Source organism: Pleuronectes platessa, unplaced genomic scaffold (assembly GCF_947347685.1).
Source record: "Pleuronectes platessa unplaced genomic scaffold, fPlePla1.1 scaffold_56, whole genome shotgun sequence".
In the NCBI taxonomy this organism is placed as follows: Eukaryota; Metazoa; Chordata; class Actinopteri; order Pleuronectiformes; family Pleuronectidae; genus Pleuronectes; species Pleuronectes platessa.
In genome coordinates, this window is record NW_026518943.1 from 374,348 (window position 1) to 391,436 (window position 17,089).

General features: G+C 42.8%; 2 long non-coding RNA genes across 4 annotated transcripts; one reads left to right on the top strand and one right to left on the bottom strand.

The window, feature by feature from the left end:
• The first annotated feature begins 8,667 nt into the window (after positions 1-8,667).
• LOC128436324 (uncharacterized) lies at positions 8,668-11,470 on the top strand. Of its 2 annotated transcripts, XR_008338016.1 has the most exons (6): positions 8,668-8,776; positions 9,185-9,367; positions 9,987-10,073; positions 10,201-10,265; positions 10,834-10,981; positions 11,212-11,470. It is a non-coding gene; the product is annotated as an uncharacterized LOC128436324 (long non-coding RNA). The 2 variants fall into 2 exon arrangements; XR_008338017.1 differs by lacking the exon at positions 10,201-10,265.
• Positions 11,471-12,882: 1,412 nt separating this feature from the next.
• LOC128436323 (uncharacterized) lies at positions 12,883-15,701 on the bottom strand. 2 transcript variants are annotated; one of them, XR_008338014.1, is made up of 6 exons: positions 15,593-15,701; positions 15,002-15,184; positions 14,296-14,382; positions 14,104-14,168; positions 13,388-13,535; positions 12,883-13,157 (listed from the first exon to the last, which is right to left on the bottom strand). It is a non-coding gene; the product is annotated as an uncharacterized LOC128436323 (long non-coding RNA). The 2 variants fall into 2 exon arrangements; XR_008338015.1 differs by lacking the exon at positions 14,104-14,168.
• Positions 15,702-17,089: the final 1,388 nt, after the last annotated feature.

The following is a 17,089-nucleotide window of genomic DNA, read 5'->3' on the forward strand; positions in this document are numbered from 1 at the left end:
GGACGGAATAAAGGTTAATATTTGCGGAACGTTTTCTGAGTGATCTCCGTTGACATTAAAGTTACTTTCAGCAAACTCACCGCAACAAACAATTTGTGTCCGCACCTGCTGCGGCCACGCTGCACTTACTCACACACACAGGACCGGCAGTGGAGAGAGAGAGAGGGCGAGAGGGAGCGCTACGGTGTCCCTTAATAGACGTCGCCAAATCCCCGCAGCCTATAGGAATCACTGTCCTGTCGGATGAATTAAAATATCAGCAAAACGGGAAAAATAACACTGCCAAAACTCGAAAACTGTATTAAGAATTGACCCCTTACACTTGTAACGTGTCTTAAGATCTGTTGAGGATGTCCCAGCCAGGTTCGGGGGGTGGGTATCATTTGAGTTGAACCCATTTTTTCTCCTGTTTCTGGAAGAGGAGTCAGGATAGGAACATGTCTTTTGGTTCCATTAATTTCAGTAGTTAAGTTTAGGTTGTTCCCTTCAGGTTTTTGTGTTTGCTGCTTTGATGTTCGACCCTTCCAAATCTAAAGAGTTAACCACAAGGAAATTCTGGGACCGATCCCATCAGCGTCGCTTCCGTCATCGCTTTGCTCGTGTGTTTCCACAGGAGCTGATGTCCTGCGCACATGCAACTTCCGTCATACTCCCCGTAGACCGGCGGCAATGACACCGCGTAAAACCCACAGCGCGAGTGTGATGCGTTCTGTTGGAGTGTAACTCCCGCACTGTAAACAATTGTCATGTAAATTTATTTGTCTGTTTATTATTGTTTTAAATGAAATTCAACATAATTCAGCAGAGCGCGCAGACCGCAGAGAGCGCAGTGGCGCAGAGCGCACAGAGAGCGGGCAGAGCGCACAGGAGATCACTTACAAGAAATGAATAAACTTTCCAAATAAGATCCCAGAGTGGAGGCAAGGATCCACTGATGTGAGGGAAGCGGTCCGATTCTCTAAATGGATAAATACTACCGTGACCCCGGTGGGGGGTTCTGGACGATGTGTGCATGCGAATGGAAGGATGAGGAGGAAGCGAGGGTTCAGCGATTTCTATTCTCACACATTGTGTTATCCACAGCAGCAGCGGCAGAGTATCAGTGTATTTCCTTTATTAGTGACATCACAGCTGTCCCATAAGTCGCTCTTCACCTCCATCTCACTAACAAACACCTCGATGTCAGTGTCTGAAAGTTTTACTTCCTCTTCACATTGCTTGATGCCGTGCCTCCGTCAGGACTCGCGGTGGAAAACCATTGGTCAGCTTCATAATTTAATATTCGTGACGTGCTATGCATTGACCATTTATAGTAGAAATTGAGCGTGTGGAGAGCGGATTTGGAGTTCAGGTTTTGCGTGCGCACGGTTTTATAAATCGGAATTAGCTTTGGCTTACGCCATTTCCTGCTTTTGGGCATAAGCACACTTTTAGTAAGAATCCTACGCACTCTTTTATAAATCCATCCCTGCTCGGCCCACGCAACACTTCCTCACACACACAGGACCGGCAGTGGGGGGAGAGAGAGAGGGGGAGAAGGGAAGAGTTAGGGGGTCCCTAAATAGACTTCGCCGACTCCCTGCAGCCTATAAGAATCACCGTCCTGTCAGGAACATTAAAACATCAGCAGAAGAGGCTGTGATTTCAGAAATATACAATTTATTTAATACGTACCAGTCAACCATATTGCACATTCCCATAGAACAAAATAAAATAAAACAAAAAGCACAATAATCAAACCAATAAATCAGAAAGAAACTAAATTTAAATAAGGTCAAATAAGGCAGCCCTATAAAACAAACTTGTTGTAGTTAGTTCACACAATTTAAACCAGTTTATCAAAATGTTTGAAAACATTGACAATCATAAAACACATCATTATGTCATACCTTTAATTCATTTAAAATAAAGCAGGGATCCACGCCGTCCTTATTGTCTTGAGAGCAATTACTAAAACAGGAAAAGACAACTTAACTTAATGTCACGCACACAATAGTGAAGACTCTGTTAATTGTTCCGGCGCATTACTTACAAGTATTACTCTTATGACTGAAGATTACAGCGCGCATTTATGCCGACGCTGATACAGTCTCACCCTCACGCACACAGCTGTACGCTGGCTCTAGGGACGGAATAAAGGTTAATATTTGCGGAACGTTTTCTGAGTGATCTCCGTTGACATTAAAGTTACTTTCAGCCAACTCACCGCAACAAACAATTTGTGTCCGCACCTGCTGCGGCCACGCTGCACTTACTCACACACACAGGACCGGCAGTGGAGAGAGAGAGAGGGCGAGAGGGAGCGCTACGGTGTCCCTTAATAGACGTCGCCAAATCCCCGCAGCCTATAGGAATCACTGTCCTGTCGGATGAATTAAAATATCAGCAAAACGGGAAAAATAACACTGCCAAAACTCGAAAACTGTATTAAGAATTGACCCCTTACACTTGTAACGTGTCTTAAGATCTGTTGAGGATGTCCCAGCCAGGTTCGGGGGGTGGGTATCATTTGAGTTGAACCCATTTTTTCTCCTGTTTCTGGAAGAGGAGTCAGGATAGGAACATGTCTTTTGGTTCCATTAATTTCAGTAGTTAAGTTTAGGTTGTTCCCTTCAGGTTTTTGTGTTTGCTGCTTTGATGTTCGACCCTTCCAAATCTAAAGAGTTAACCACAAGGAAATTCTGGGACCGATCCCATCAGCGTCGCTTCCGTCATCGCTTTGCTCGTGTGTTTCCACAGGAGCTGATGTCCTGCGCACATGCAACTTCCGTCATACTCCCCGTAGACCGGCGGCAATGACACCGCGTAAAACCCACAGCGCGAGTGTGATGCGTTCTGTTGGAGTGTAACTCCCGCACTGTAAACAATTGTCATGTAAATTTATTTGTCTGTTTATTATTGTTTTAAATGAAATTCAACATAATTCAGCAGAGCGCGCAGACCGCAGAGAGCGCAGTGGCGCAGAGCGCACAGAGAGCGGGCAGAGCGCACAGGAGATCACTTACAAGAAATGAATAAACTTTCCAAATAAGATCCCAGAGTGGAGGCAAGGATCCACTGATGTGAGGGAAGCGGTCCGATTCTCTAAATGGATAAATACTACCGTGACCCCGGTGGGGGGTTCTGGACGATGTGTGCATGCGAATGGAAGGATGAGGAGTAAGCGAGGGTTCAGCGATTTCTATTCTCACACATTGTGTTATCCACAGCAGCAGCGGTGGAGTATCAGTGTATTTCCTTTATTAGTGACATCACAGCTGTCCCATAAGTCGCTCTTCACCTCCATCTCACTAACAAACACCTCGATGTCAGTGTCTGAAAGTTTTACTTCCTCTTCACATCGCTTGATGCCGTGCCTCCGTCAGGACTCGCGGTGGAAAACCATTGGTCAGCTTCATAATTTAATATTCGTGACGTGCTATGCATTGACCATTTATAGTAGAAATTGAGCGTGTGGAGAGCGGATTTGGAGTTCAGGTTTTGCGTGCGCACGGTTTTATAAATCGGAATTAGCTTTGGCTTACGCCATTTCCTGCTTTTGGGCATAAGCACACTTTTAGTAAGAATCCTACGCACTCTTTTATAAATCCATCCCTGCTCGGCCCACGCAACACTTCCTCACACACACAGGACCGGCAGTGGGGGGAGAGAGAGAGGGGGAGAAGGGAAGAGTTAGGGGGTCCCTAAATAGACTTCGCCGACTCCCTGCAGCCTATAAGAATCACCGTCCTGTCAGGAACATTAAAACATCAGCAGAAGAGGCTGTGATTTCAGAAATATACAATTTATTTAATACGTACCAGTCAACCATATTGCACATTCCCATAGAACAAAATAAAATAAAACAAAAAGCACAATAATCAAACCAATAAATCAGAAAGAAACTAAATTTAAATAAGGTCAAATAAGGCAGCCCTATAAAACAAACTTGTTGTAGTTAGTTCACACAATTTAAACCAGTTTATCAAAATGTTTGAAAACATTGACAATCATAAAACACATCATTATGTCATACCTTTAATTCATTTAAAATAAAGCAGGGATCCACGCCGTCCTTATTGTCTTGAGAGCAATTACTAAAACAGGAAAAGACAACTTAACTTAATGTCACGCACACAATAGTGAAGACTCTGTTAATTGTTCCGGCGCATTACTTACAAGTATTACTCTTATGACTGAAGATTACAGCGCGCATTTATGCCGACGCTGATACAGTCTCACCCTCACGCACACAGCTGTACGCTGGCTCTAGGGACGGAATAAAGGTTAATATTTGCGGAACGTTTTCTGAGTGATCTCCGTTGACATTAAAGTTACTTTCAGCAAACTCACCGCAACAAACAATTTGTGTCCGCACCTGCTGCGGCCACGCTGCACTTACTCACACACACAGGACCGGCAGTGGAGAGAGAGAGAGGGCGAGAGGGAGCGCTACGATGTCCCTTAATAGACGTCGCCAAATCCCCGCAGCCTATAGGAATCACTGTCCTGTCGGATGAATTAAAATATCAGCAAAACGGGAAAAATAACACTGCCAAAACTCGAAAACTGTATTAAGAATTGACCCCTTACACTTGTAACGTGTCTTAAGATCTGTTGAGGATGTCCCAGCCAGGTTCGGGGGGTGGGTATCATTTGAGTTGAACCCATTTTTTCTCCTGTTTCTGGAAGAGGAGTCAGGATAGGAACATGTCTTTTGGTTCCATTAATTTCAGTAGTTAAGTTTAGGTTGTTCCCTTCAGGTTTTTGTGTTTGCTGCTTTGATGTTCGACCCTTCCAAATCTAAAGAGTTAACCACAAGGAAATTCTGGGACCGATCCCATCAGCGTCGCTTCCGTCATCGCTTTGCTCGTGTGTTTCCACAGGAGCTGATGTCCTGCGCACATGCAACTTCCGTCATACTCCCCGTAGACCGGCGGCAATGACACCGCGTAAAACCCACAGCGCGAGTGTGATGCGTTCTGTTGGAGTGTAACTCCCGCACTGTAAACAATTGTCATGTAAATTTATTTGTCTGTTTATTATTGTTTTAAATGAAATTCAACATAATTCAGCAGAGCGCGCAGACCGCAGAGAGCGCAGTGGCGCAGAGCGCACAGAGAGCGGGCAGAGCGCACAGGAGATCACTTACAAGAAATGAATAAACTTTCCAAATAAGATCCCAGAGTGGAGGCAAGGATCCACTGATGTGAGGGAAGCGGTCCGATTCTCTAAATGGATAAATACTACCGTGACCCCGGTGGGGGGTTCTGGACGATGTGTGCATGCGAATGGAAGGATGAGGAGTAAGCGAGGGTTCAGCGATTTCTATTCTCACACATTGTGTTATCCACAGCAGCAGCGGCAGAGTATCAGTGTATTTCCTTTATTAGTGACATCACAGCTGTCCCATAAGTCGCTCTTCACCTCCATCTCACTAACAAACACCTCGATGTCAGTGTCTGAAAGTTTTACTTCCTCTTCACATCGCTTGATGCCGTGCCTCCGTCAGGACTCGCGGTGGAAAACCATTGGTCAGCTTCATAATTTAATATTCGTGACGTGCTATGCATTGACCATTTATAGTAGAAATTGAGCGTGTGGAGAGCGGATTTGGAGTTCAGGTTTTGCGTGCGCACGGTTTTATAAATCGGAATTAGCTTTGGCTTACGCCATTTCCTGCTTTTGGGCATAAGCACACTTTTAGTAAGAATCCTACGCACTCTTTTATAAATCCATCCCTGCTCGGCCCACGCAACACTTCCTCACACACACAGGACCGGCAGTGGGGGGAGAGAGAGAGGGGGAGAAGGGAAGAGTTAGGGGGTCCCTAAATAGACTTCGCCGACTCCCTGCAGCCTATAAGAATCACCGTCCTGTCAGGAACATTAAAACATCAGCAGAAGAGGCTGTGATTTCAGAAATATACAATTTATTTAATACGTACCAGTCAACCATATTGCACATTCCCATAGAACAAAATAAAATAAAACAAAAAGCACAATAATCAAACCAATAAATCAGAAAGAAACTAAATTTAAATAAGGTCAAATAAGGCAGCCCTATAAAACAAACTTGTTGTAGTTAGTTCACACAATTTAAACCAGTTTATCAAAATGTTTGAAAACATTGACAATCATAAAACACATCATTATGTCATACCTTTAATTCATTTAAAATAAAGCAGGGATCCACGCCGTCCTTATTGTCTTGAGAGCAATTACTAAAACAGGAAAAGACAACTTAACTTAATGTCACGCACACAATAGTGAAGACTCTGTTAATTGTTCCGGCGCATTACTTACAAGTATTACTCTTATGACTGAAGATTACAGCGCGCATTTATGCCGACGCTGATACAGTCTCACCCTCACGCACACAGCTGTACGCTGGCTCTAGGGACGGAATAAAGGTTAATATTTGCGGAACGTTTTCTGAGTGATCTCCGTTGACATTAAAGTTACTTTCAGCAAACTCACCGCAACAAACAATTTGTGTCCGCACCTGCTGCGGCCACGCTGCACTTACTCACACACACAGGACCGGCAGTGGAGAGAGAGAGAGGGCGAGAGGGAGCGCTACGGTGTCCCTTAATAGACGTCGCCAAATCCCCGCAGCCTATAGGAATCACTGTCCTGTCGGATGAATTAAAATATCAGCAAAACGGGAAAAATAACACTGCCAAAACTCGAAAACTGTATTAAGAATTGACCCCTTACACTTGTAACGTGTCTTAAGATCTGTTGAGGATGTCCCAGCCAGGTTCGGGGGGTGGGTATCATTTGAGTTGAACCCATTTTTTCTCCTGTTTCTGGAAGAGGAGTCAGGATAGGAACATGTCTTTTGGTTCCATTAATTTCAGTAGTTAAGTTTAGGTTGTTCCCTTCAGGTTTTTGTGTTTGCTGCTTTGATGTTCGACCCTTCCAAATCTAAAGAGTTAACCACAAGGAAATTCTGGGACCGATCCCATCAGCGTCGCTTCCGTCATCGCTTTGCTCGTGTGTTTCCACAGGAGCTGATGTCCTGCGCACATGCAACTTCCGTCATACTCCCCGTAGACCGGCGGCAATGACACCGCGTAAAACCCACAGCGCGAGTGTGATGCGTTCTGTTGGAGTGTAACTCCCGCACTGTAAACAATTGTCATGTAAATTTATTTGTCTGTTTATTATTGTTTTAAATGAAATTCAACCTAATTCAGCAGAGCGCGCAGACCGCAGAGAGCGCAGTGGCGCAGAGCGCACAGAGAGCGGGCAGAGCGCACAGGAGATCACTTACAAGAAATGAATAAACTTTCCAAATAAGATCCCAGAGTGGAGGCAAGGATCCACTGATGTGAGGGAAGCGGTCCGATTCTCTAAATGGATAAATACTACCGTGACCCCGGTGGGGGGTTCTGGACGATGTGTGCATGCGAATGGAAGGATGAGGAGGAAGCGAGGGTTCAGCGATTTCTATTCTCACACATTGTGTTATCCACAGCAGCAGCGGCAGAGTATCAGTGTATTTCCTTTATTAGTGACATCACAGCTGTCCCATAAGTCGCTCTTCACCTCCATCTCACTAACAAACACCTCGATGTCAGTGTCTGAAAGTTTTACTTCCTCTTCACATCGCTTGATGCCGTGCCTCCGTCAGGACTCGCGGTGGAAAACCATTGGTCAGCTTCATAATTTAATATTCGTGACGTGCTATGCATTGACCATTTATAGTAGAAATTGAGCGTGTGGAGAGCGGATTTGGAGTTCAGGTTTTGCGTGCGCACGGTTTTATAAATCGGAATTAGCTTTGGCTTACGCCATTTCCTGCTTTTGGGCATAAGCACACTTTTAGTAAGAATCCTACGCACTCTTTTATAAATCCATCCCTGCTCGGCCCACGCAACACTTCCTCACACACACAGGACCGGCAGTGGGGGGAGAGAGAGAGGGGGAGAAGGGAAGAGTTAGGGGGTCCCTAAATAGACTTCGCCGACTCCCTGCAGCCTATAAGAATCACAACCCAGTCTCATCAGAAAATGTTCAATGGCAACGTTGGTCCACTTGGACCGACGTTACCATCTCACAATCTGGCCTCTCAGATTGTGAGATGGTAACATTTAGTCCTCCCATTGTTTTGCATTGGCGTGTTCTCACGTCACGTGACTCTCAAGCTCCCGTCTGCGGAGAGGAAAAAATGGCGGAGATTCCTTGTTTTTTCAGATAAAAATATAATTTTGTAACTTAGTTTGGGCATAAAAATACATTCTGACACCATTTCTAGCGAGAAATGTGGTCTTTGCTTCCACAGTCTTCAGCCAGTTCGTGCTTATGATAAATATTTTAATAGTTATCACGCATGTTTTTATCGTTGCTATGATGGTTGCCATGGCACCACGGGCGCAGCTTGGTGTTTAAATCACAGTCCCTGCGTGGTGTCCTTCAGTGATCGTGAATGTTATTCATGTTATATAATAGTAATATTTGAGGCTAGATTACATCTCTAATGAGAAGGATCATGCGAGTCTGTTTATACCGAGGCCGGCCCGAGTGCGCGACCGGCCCGAGTCCGCGAGCCGAGCGGCCCGAGCGGCGCGAGCCGAGCGGCCCGAGTGCGCGACCGGCCCGAGTCCGCGAGCCGAGCGGCCCGAGCGGCGCGAGCCGAGCGGCCCGAGTGCGCGAGCGGACCGAGTGCGCGAGCGGACATGACGTGTGGCTGTCGTAAAAACCCTATTTGTAAACAACCAGCCCTTTAACTCGGGGCTGCGTCATAAGCACGGCGCGCTTGGAAGACCACGATGTCATCTTCCTTCTGTCAGGTAAGTAGTTTATTGTTTTTAAAGATCGTTACGATCTAGGTTTACAGTCCGAGTGCGGAGAGAGTCCGTCAATCCACACTATGGACGCTGTTCATCAGCTAATACGCCATTGTTAGCCACATGCTTCAGCCCACGGTAGCCTGTGCTACCTGGGAGGTGAATACATGGTTGTTGAAAGCAGTTCAAGACGCTTAGCTCATCATTGAGGGACGCTACAATATAAATATAAACATGAATTTGATTTATGAATGCTTTAGATTAATAAGGAGTGTATTTGTCTACCATTACTCCACAATATCAGGTCAATTTGGTTTAATGTATAGTATGCACTATGACAATAATGTTTCCATGTTATGGAGTTGCGATTCATTTTATAAAACAATTGCTATGTTCTGTTTTTTAATCAAGGAGGATCCAAGTGAAGCTACAGGAGTTTCATTAACGTCAACAACTTGGACCAAACAGTTTGTTTTGCTTGATGAAGAGCAGGAAGGGCAGCCTGGAGAGAAAGAGAAGCCGGGTTGAGCCCACTACCATCATCCACGTACCACGAGGAAGATGAGGGAGAGAAATGATCCTACCATTAAAGAGGTACTTTTAAGTTACATACCAGAAAAAACATTTTATATAATTTGCCAAATATACATTTTTATTAAATCCCCAAAGTACACTTGCTGAAATACAAGTTAATATCACACTGAAAGAATTTTGATCAATCATGCTTCCCTGCTGTGATTGTTTAACTAGGAAAACAACTTTTTCCACAGGAAGGCAAGTAAATTTAAGGAATACATGTGCAAAGTTTTCCTCTGTTATGTATAATGATGACCCCCATCAAACATAATGTTAGCAATATTTACACCTTTTAATTTATACTGTTTATTTCTGTCTACATGTGTGAATTTGCCTTCATTAGTTTCAGAAAAGAGCGATGATGTATCGGTCAGTGGGCGGCAGCACGAGACTCCGCAAACTAGTCTGTAAGCAAAGCAGACGAAGGCATCGAGGTTGCGGCCTGCCATCATTGTTATTTTGCTTAAGGGACTGAATATGTTTCATGTAGAAATATTAGCATTTCCCTTATATCTACCAAAACTGCTTGTTTCACAGACTGCAGTTTTGTTTTGATCCGATGTGGTGTGCAAATACAACCGTATCTGCAATGGGTTGTGGGGCATTAACATTTGTAACTCTAATTTTGTTTTGACAGACTGTGAAAAGAACGTTGAGAACATCACCACTCTACAGGAAGACACAGTCCAGTAATGGGTGTCAGAAGTTCAGTAGTGAACGACAGGTACTGTGGAAAAATATGTGTCATTGTTGTACAATGTCCTTTGACTCTGTTTAAACAAGGTCAACACAAAAAGGTTTGATTGTAAACTGATATCGGTATGAATTCATGTTATTCTCCTCGTCAAAAGAAACAAACAATCCAAATTACCTGCAGAAAGCCCTTGATGGACGCTTCAGCTGCATCGTCAGACTGGTGAGACAGCAAGATGCCAACTTTAATGCCAATTTATTTGTGTAACATTCTGTGACCAAATGTATAGATAACTTTTTGTAGATTGTAAAAATAGATAACCCATTTATTACAAAAAAACTACACTAGAATTATCGCACTGCGTTGTATGACTCCGCTAACCAGAGCAGTGTCCGTCTACATATTTCTACATATTTTCTCTCATATAAATGACACTGTATCTCTTGACAACTGAAACCATAAGATGAGGTCAGTGTGGCCTTGACCTTTTTACTTTAAGACAAATACAAAGTTAGACAATCCGAAAACATGCAGTTATGCCTCCGGCGACTCGCTATTGCAGAGGCATTAAAACCGTAGTGTAGTAGATTGGATTTTATTGGTGTTACATTGGACATCTTGTATGGGTACACCAAAAAATATATTTGGTTTCACATTCTAGATGGCAATAAGCAGAGTCATCAACTCAGGAAAAATATTTCTGTAGAAAAGAAAGCCTTGTATGTGTGTATGTATACATACACACAAACGCACAATTGAGACGTTTTTGTCTTTTATCATATATTCTCAGGCAGTACTGATGCATTTACTGAGACGGGACGTGAGGGCCTACTCTGCGTGCTCAGAGTTCAAGCCCAGCAGGCTGCAGCGGGCCTGACATATTCTGGAACAGCAGCACAGTCTTTGGATGACTCCTCTGAAGATGAAAACATGGCGAGGTACTTCTCCACTGATGAAGAACTGTGAGGGCTGTGATTAGCTACACTCTCTTGCTACAAGGCTACTCATGCTACTCCCTGGCAGCCTTAGGAAGGCATTAGCTTGCTGTGTGGTAGCTGTTAGCTTCAGCATTTTTAGTTTTTAGTGGCCTGTCTGACGTTTATGTTAAAAAAAAATCAGAGGGAACCATCTTCATAATTTAACACTATGGTTTGTTTGTGTCCTTCAGTTCTTCTCAAGAGAAGCAGTACAGGTGTGCCTCAGCTCCACGGTCCCTCCTGCAGCCTCCGCTCCTGATGCTAACCTCATGTCTCCATCACACCAAGCAGCAGACCTGGATTGACAGACCTTTCTCCAGAGCTGCCCCCTCCCTCTGAAACCCCCCTCTCCAAAACACTATTTGTGTAGTTTTTAAAGTATTTTTTGCATGAGAATTGTTGATCATAACATTTCCAGCAGATGCCTTAATATAATGTTTGTGCACAATAAATGACATTGATCATAACATAATGGTATTTCCTTGCACTTCTACACCATGATATTGTCAGATAAGATGCTGATTACATTAAAGCAGTGAATGCTCTGCTTTAAGCAACATAAACACACAATGATTCAATGGATCTGAAGTAGAATGGGCACATTACATTCTGTAGAGAATGCCTCAGTTATGGAAGTCAGAAAATAACTTTCTTTATCTGAGGTTCCAGTCATTTATAGTCACAGCAAAGCACACAGGTCTGGTTGTCTAAGTGGCGCCCATATCATATTGTTTAAGATGTGTAACATCAAGTTTGTGTTTCAGTGCAAAATTAGTCATTAGTCAAGAGTTCACCTTCTTCTTTACACTAAAATTAGGTGACCCAGATGTTTCACAATGCAATCTGATAAGGTCTTATGAGAAACATTCTTAACATTAAAGAAATCAACACAGAGGATAGCAATATCTGTTTGACTTTAATCAGTAGCTGGTAATCGGCAGCCTGACTTATTCAAACACATTAATACTACAATGAATAAGGCAGGGGTTTTCCATCAGAAATCATTTCTGGGACATTAATTTAAAAGATCTCCAGTATAAGCAAATGTATTCTAAAATTGGTTTATATCCAAGTGTGAGGCTGTCCTGGCACATGGAAATAAGATATATATATATTGTTTGTATTAGCTTTCCCTCAGTTTAGTACTTGCACTTCTTGAAAAGCTCTATATAAATAAGATGTATTAATGTTTATACATTGCCCTCTAGTATATGTTTTCCTAAAAGTCACTGTAGATACAGAAATAACAGTATGGTTCAGGTGACAGTAAGTGGAATGTGAAGGTAATTTCAATGAGCTCAAGAGAAACATAACGTGACGATATAGTTGATTTCTGATAGAAGGCCCTGCCTCATTCATTGTAGTATTAATGTGTTTGAATAAGTCAGGCTGCCGATTACCAGCTACTGATTAAAGTCAAACAGATATTGCTATCCTCTGTGTTGATTTCTTTAATGTTAAGAATGTTTCTCATAAGACCTTATCAGATTGCATTGTGAAACATCTGGGTCACCTAATTTTAGTGTAAACAAGATGGTGAACTCTTGACTAATGACTAATTTTGCACTGAAACACAAACTTGATGTTACACATCTTAAACAATGATATGGGCGCCACTTAGACAACCAGACCTGTGTGCTTTGCTGTGACTATAAATGGCTGGAACCTCAGATAAAGAAAGTTATTTTCTGACTTCCATAACTGAGGCATTCTCTACAGAATGTAATGTGCCCATTCTACTTCAGATCCATTGAATCATTGTGTGTTTATGTTGCTTAAAGCAGAGCATTCACTGCTTTAATGTAATCAGCATCTTATCTGACAATATCATGGTGTAGAAGTGCAAGGAAATACCATTATGTTATGATCAATGTCATTTATTGTGCACAAACATTATATTAAGGCATCTGCTGGAAATGTTATGATCAACAATTCTCATGCAAAAAATACTTTAAAAACTACACAAATAGTGTTTTGGAGAGGGGGGTTTCAGAGGGAGGGGGCAGCTCTGGAGAAAGGTCTGTCAATCCAGGTCTGCTGCTTGGTGTGATGGAGACATGAGGTTAGCATCAGGAGCGGAGGCTGCAGGAGGGACCGTGGAGCTGAGGCACACCTGTACTGCTTCTCTTGAGAAGAACTGAAGGACACAAACAAACCATAGTGTTAAATTATGAAGATGGTTCCCTCTGATTTTTTTTTAACATAAACGTCAGACAGGCCACTAAAAACTAAAAATGCTGAAGCTAACAGCTACCACACAGCAAGCTAATGCCTTCCTAAGGCTGCCAGGGAGTAGCATGAGTAGCCTTGTAGCAAGAGAGTGTAGCTAATCACAGCCCTCACAGTTCTTCATCAGTGGAGAAGTACCTCGCCATGTTTTCATCTTCAGAGGAGTCATCCAAAGACTGTGCTGCTGTTCCAGAATATGTCAGGCCCGCTGCAGCCTGCTGGGCTTGAACTCTGAGCACGCAGAGTAGGCCCTCACGTCCCGTCTCAGTAAATGCATCAGTACTGCCTGAGAATATATGATAAAAGACAAAAACGTCTCAATTGTGCGTTTGTGTGTATGTATACATACACACATACAAGGCTTTCTTTTCTACAGAAATATTTTTCCTGAGTTGATGACTCTGCTTATTGCCATCTAGAATGTGAAACCAAATATATTTTTTGGTGTACCCATACAAGATGTCCAATGTAACACCAATAAAATCCAATCTACTACACTACGGTTTTAATGCCTCTGCAATAGCGAGTCGCCGGAGGCATAACTGCATGTTTTCGGATTGTCTAACTTTGTATTTGTCTTAAAGTAAAAAGGTCAAGGCCACACTGACCTCATCTTATGGTTTCAGTTGTCAAGAGATACAGTGTCATTTATATGAGAGAAAATATGTAGAAATATGTAGACGGACACTGCTCTGGTTAGCGGAGTCATACAACGCAGTGCGATAATTCTAGTGTAGTTTTTTTGTAATAAATGGGTTATCTATTTTTACAATCTACAAAAAGTTATCTATACATTTGGTCACAGAATGTTACACAAATAAATTGGCATTAAAGTTGGCATCTTGCTGTCTCACCAGTCTGACGATGCAGCTGAAGCGTCCATCAAGGGCTTTCTGCAGGTAATTTGGATTGTTTGTTTCTTTTGACGAGGAGAATAACATGAATTCATACCGATATCAGTTTACAATCAAACCTTTTTGTGTTGACCTTGTTTAAACAGAGTCAAAGGACATTGTACAACAATGACACATATTTTTCCACAGTACCTGTCGTTCACTACTGAACTTCTGACACCCATTACTGGACTGTGTCTTCCTGTAGAGTGGTGATGTTCTCAACGTTCTTTTCACAGTCTGTCAAAACAAAATTAGAGTTACAAATGTTAATGCCCCACAACCCATTGCAGATACGGTTGTATTTGCACACCACATCGGATCAAAACAAAACTGCAGTCTGTGAAACAAGCAGTTTTGGTAGATATAAGGGAAATGCTAATATTTCTACATGAAACATATTCAGTCCCTTAAGCAAAATAACAATGATGGCAGGCCGCAACCTCGATGCCTTCGTCTGCTTTGCTTACAGACTAGTTTGCGGAGTCTCGTGCTGCCGCCCACTGACCGATACATCATCGCTCTTTTCTGAAACTAATGAAGGCAAATTCACACATGTAGACAGAAATAAACAGTATAAATTAAAAGGTGTAAATATTGCTAACATTATGTTTGATGGGGGTCATCATTATACATAACAGAGGAAAACTTTGCACATGTATTCCTTAAATTTACTTGCCTTCCTGTGGAAAAAGTTGTTTTCCTAGTTAAACAATCACAGCAGGGAAGCATGATTGATCAAAATTCTTTCAGTGTGATATTAACTTGTATTTCAGCAAGTGTACTTTGGGGATTTAATAAAAATGTATATTTGGCAAATTATATAAAATGTTTTTTCTGGTATGTAACTTAAAAGTACCTCTTTAATGGTAGGATCATTTCTCTCCCTCATCTTCCTCGTGGTACGTGGATGATGGTAGTGGGCTCAACCCGGCTTCTCTTTCTCTCCAGGCTGCCCTTCCTGCTCTTCATCAAGCAAAACAAACTGTTTGGTCCAAGTTGTTGACGTTAATGAAACTCCTGTAGCTTCACTTGGATCCTCCTTGATTAAAAAACAGAACATAGCAATTGTTTTATAAAATGAATCGCAACTCCATAACATGGAAACATAATTGTCATAGTGCATACTATACATTAAACCAAATTGACCTGATATTGTGGAGTAATGGTAGACAAATACACTCCTTATTAATCTAAAGCATTCATAAATCAAATTCATGTTTATATTTATATTGTAGCGTCCCTCAATGATGAGCTAAGCGTCTTGAACTGCTTTCAACAACCATGTATTCACCTCCCAGGTAGCACAGGCTACCGTGGGCTCAAGCATGTGGCTAACAATGGCGTATTAGCTGATGAACAGCGTCCATAGTGTGGATTGACGGACTCTCTCCGCACTCGGACTGTAAACCTAGATCGTAACGATCTTTAAAAACAATAAACTACTTACCTGACAGAAGGAAGATGACATCGTGGTCTTCCAAGCGCGCCGTGCTTATGACGCAGCCCCGAGTTAAAGGGCTGGTTGTTTACAAATAGGGTTTTTACGACAGCCACACGTCATGTCCGCTCGCGTACTCGGTCCGCTCGCGCACTCGGGCCGCTCGGCTCGCGCCGCTCGGGCCGCTCGGCTCGCGGACTCGGGCCGGTCGCGCACTCGGGCCGCTCGGCTCGCGCCGCTCGGGCCGCTCGGCTCGCGGACTCGGGCCGGTCGCGCACTCGGGCCGGCCTCGGTATAAACAGACTCGCATGATCCTTCTCATTAGAGATGTAATCTAGCCTCAAATATTACTATTATATAACATGAATAACATTCACGATCACTGAAGGACACCACGCAGGGACTGTGATTTAAACACCAAGCTGCGCCCGTGGTGCCATGGCAACCATCATAGCAACGATAAAAACATGCGTGATAACTATTAAAATATTTATCATAAGCACGAACTGGCTGAAGACTGTGGAAGCAAAGACCACATTTCTCGCTAGAAATGGTGTCAGAATGTATTTTTATGCCCAAACTAAGTTACAAAATTATATTTTTATCTGAAAAAACAAGGAATCTCCGCCATTTTTTCCTCTCCGCAGACGGGAGCTTGAGAGTCACGTGACGTGAGAACACGCCAATGCAAAACAATGGGAGGACTAAATGTTACCATCTCACAATCTGAGAGGCCAGATTGTGAGATGGTAACGTCGGTCCAAGTGGACCAACGTTGCCATTGAACATTTTCTGATGAGACTGGGTTGAGAATCACCGTCCTGTCAGGAACATTAAAACATCAGCAGAAGAGGCTGTGATTTCAGAAATATACAATTTATTTAATACGTACCAGTCAACCATATTGCACATTCCCATAGAACAAAATAAAATAAAACAAAAAGCACAATAATCAAACCAATAAATCAGAAAGAAACTAAATTTAAATAAGGTCAAATAAGGCAGCCCTATAAAACAAACTTGTTGTAGTTAGTTCACACAATTTAAACCAGTTTATCAAAATGTTTGAAAACATTGACAATCATAAAACACATCATTATGTCATACCTTTAATTCATTTAAAATAAAGCAGGGATCCACGCCGTCCTTATTGTCTTGAGAGCAATTACTAAAACAGGAAAAGACAACTTAACTTAATGTCACGCACACAATAGTGAAGACTCTGTTAATTGTTCCGGCGCATTACTTACAAGTATTACTCTTATGACTGAAGATTACAGCGCGCATTTATGCCGACGCTGATACAGTCTCACCCTCACGCACACAGCTGTACGCTGGCTCTAGGGACGGAATAAAGGTTAATATTTGCGGAACGTTTTCTGAGTGATCTCCGTTGACATTAAAGTTACTTTCAGCAAACTCACCGCAACAAACAATTTGTGTCCGCACCTGCTGCGGCCACGCTGCACTTACTCACACACACAGGACCGGCAGTGGAGAGAGAGA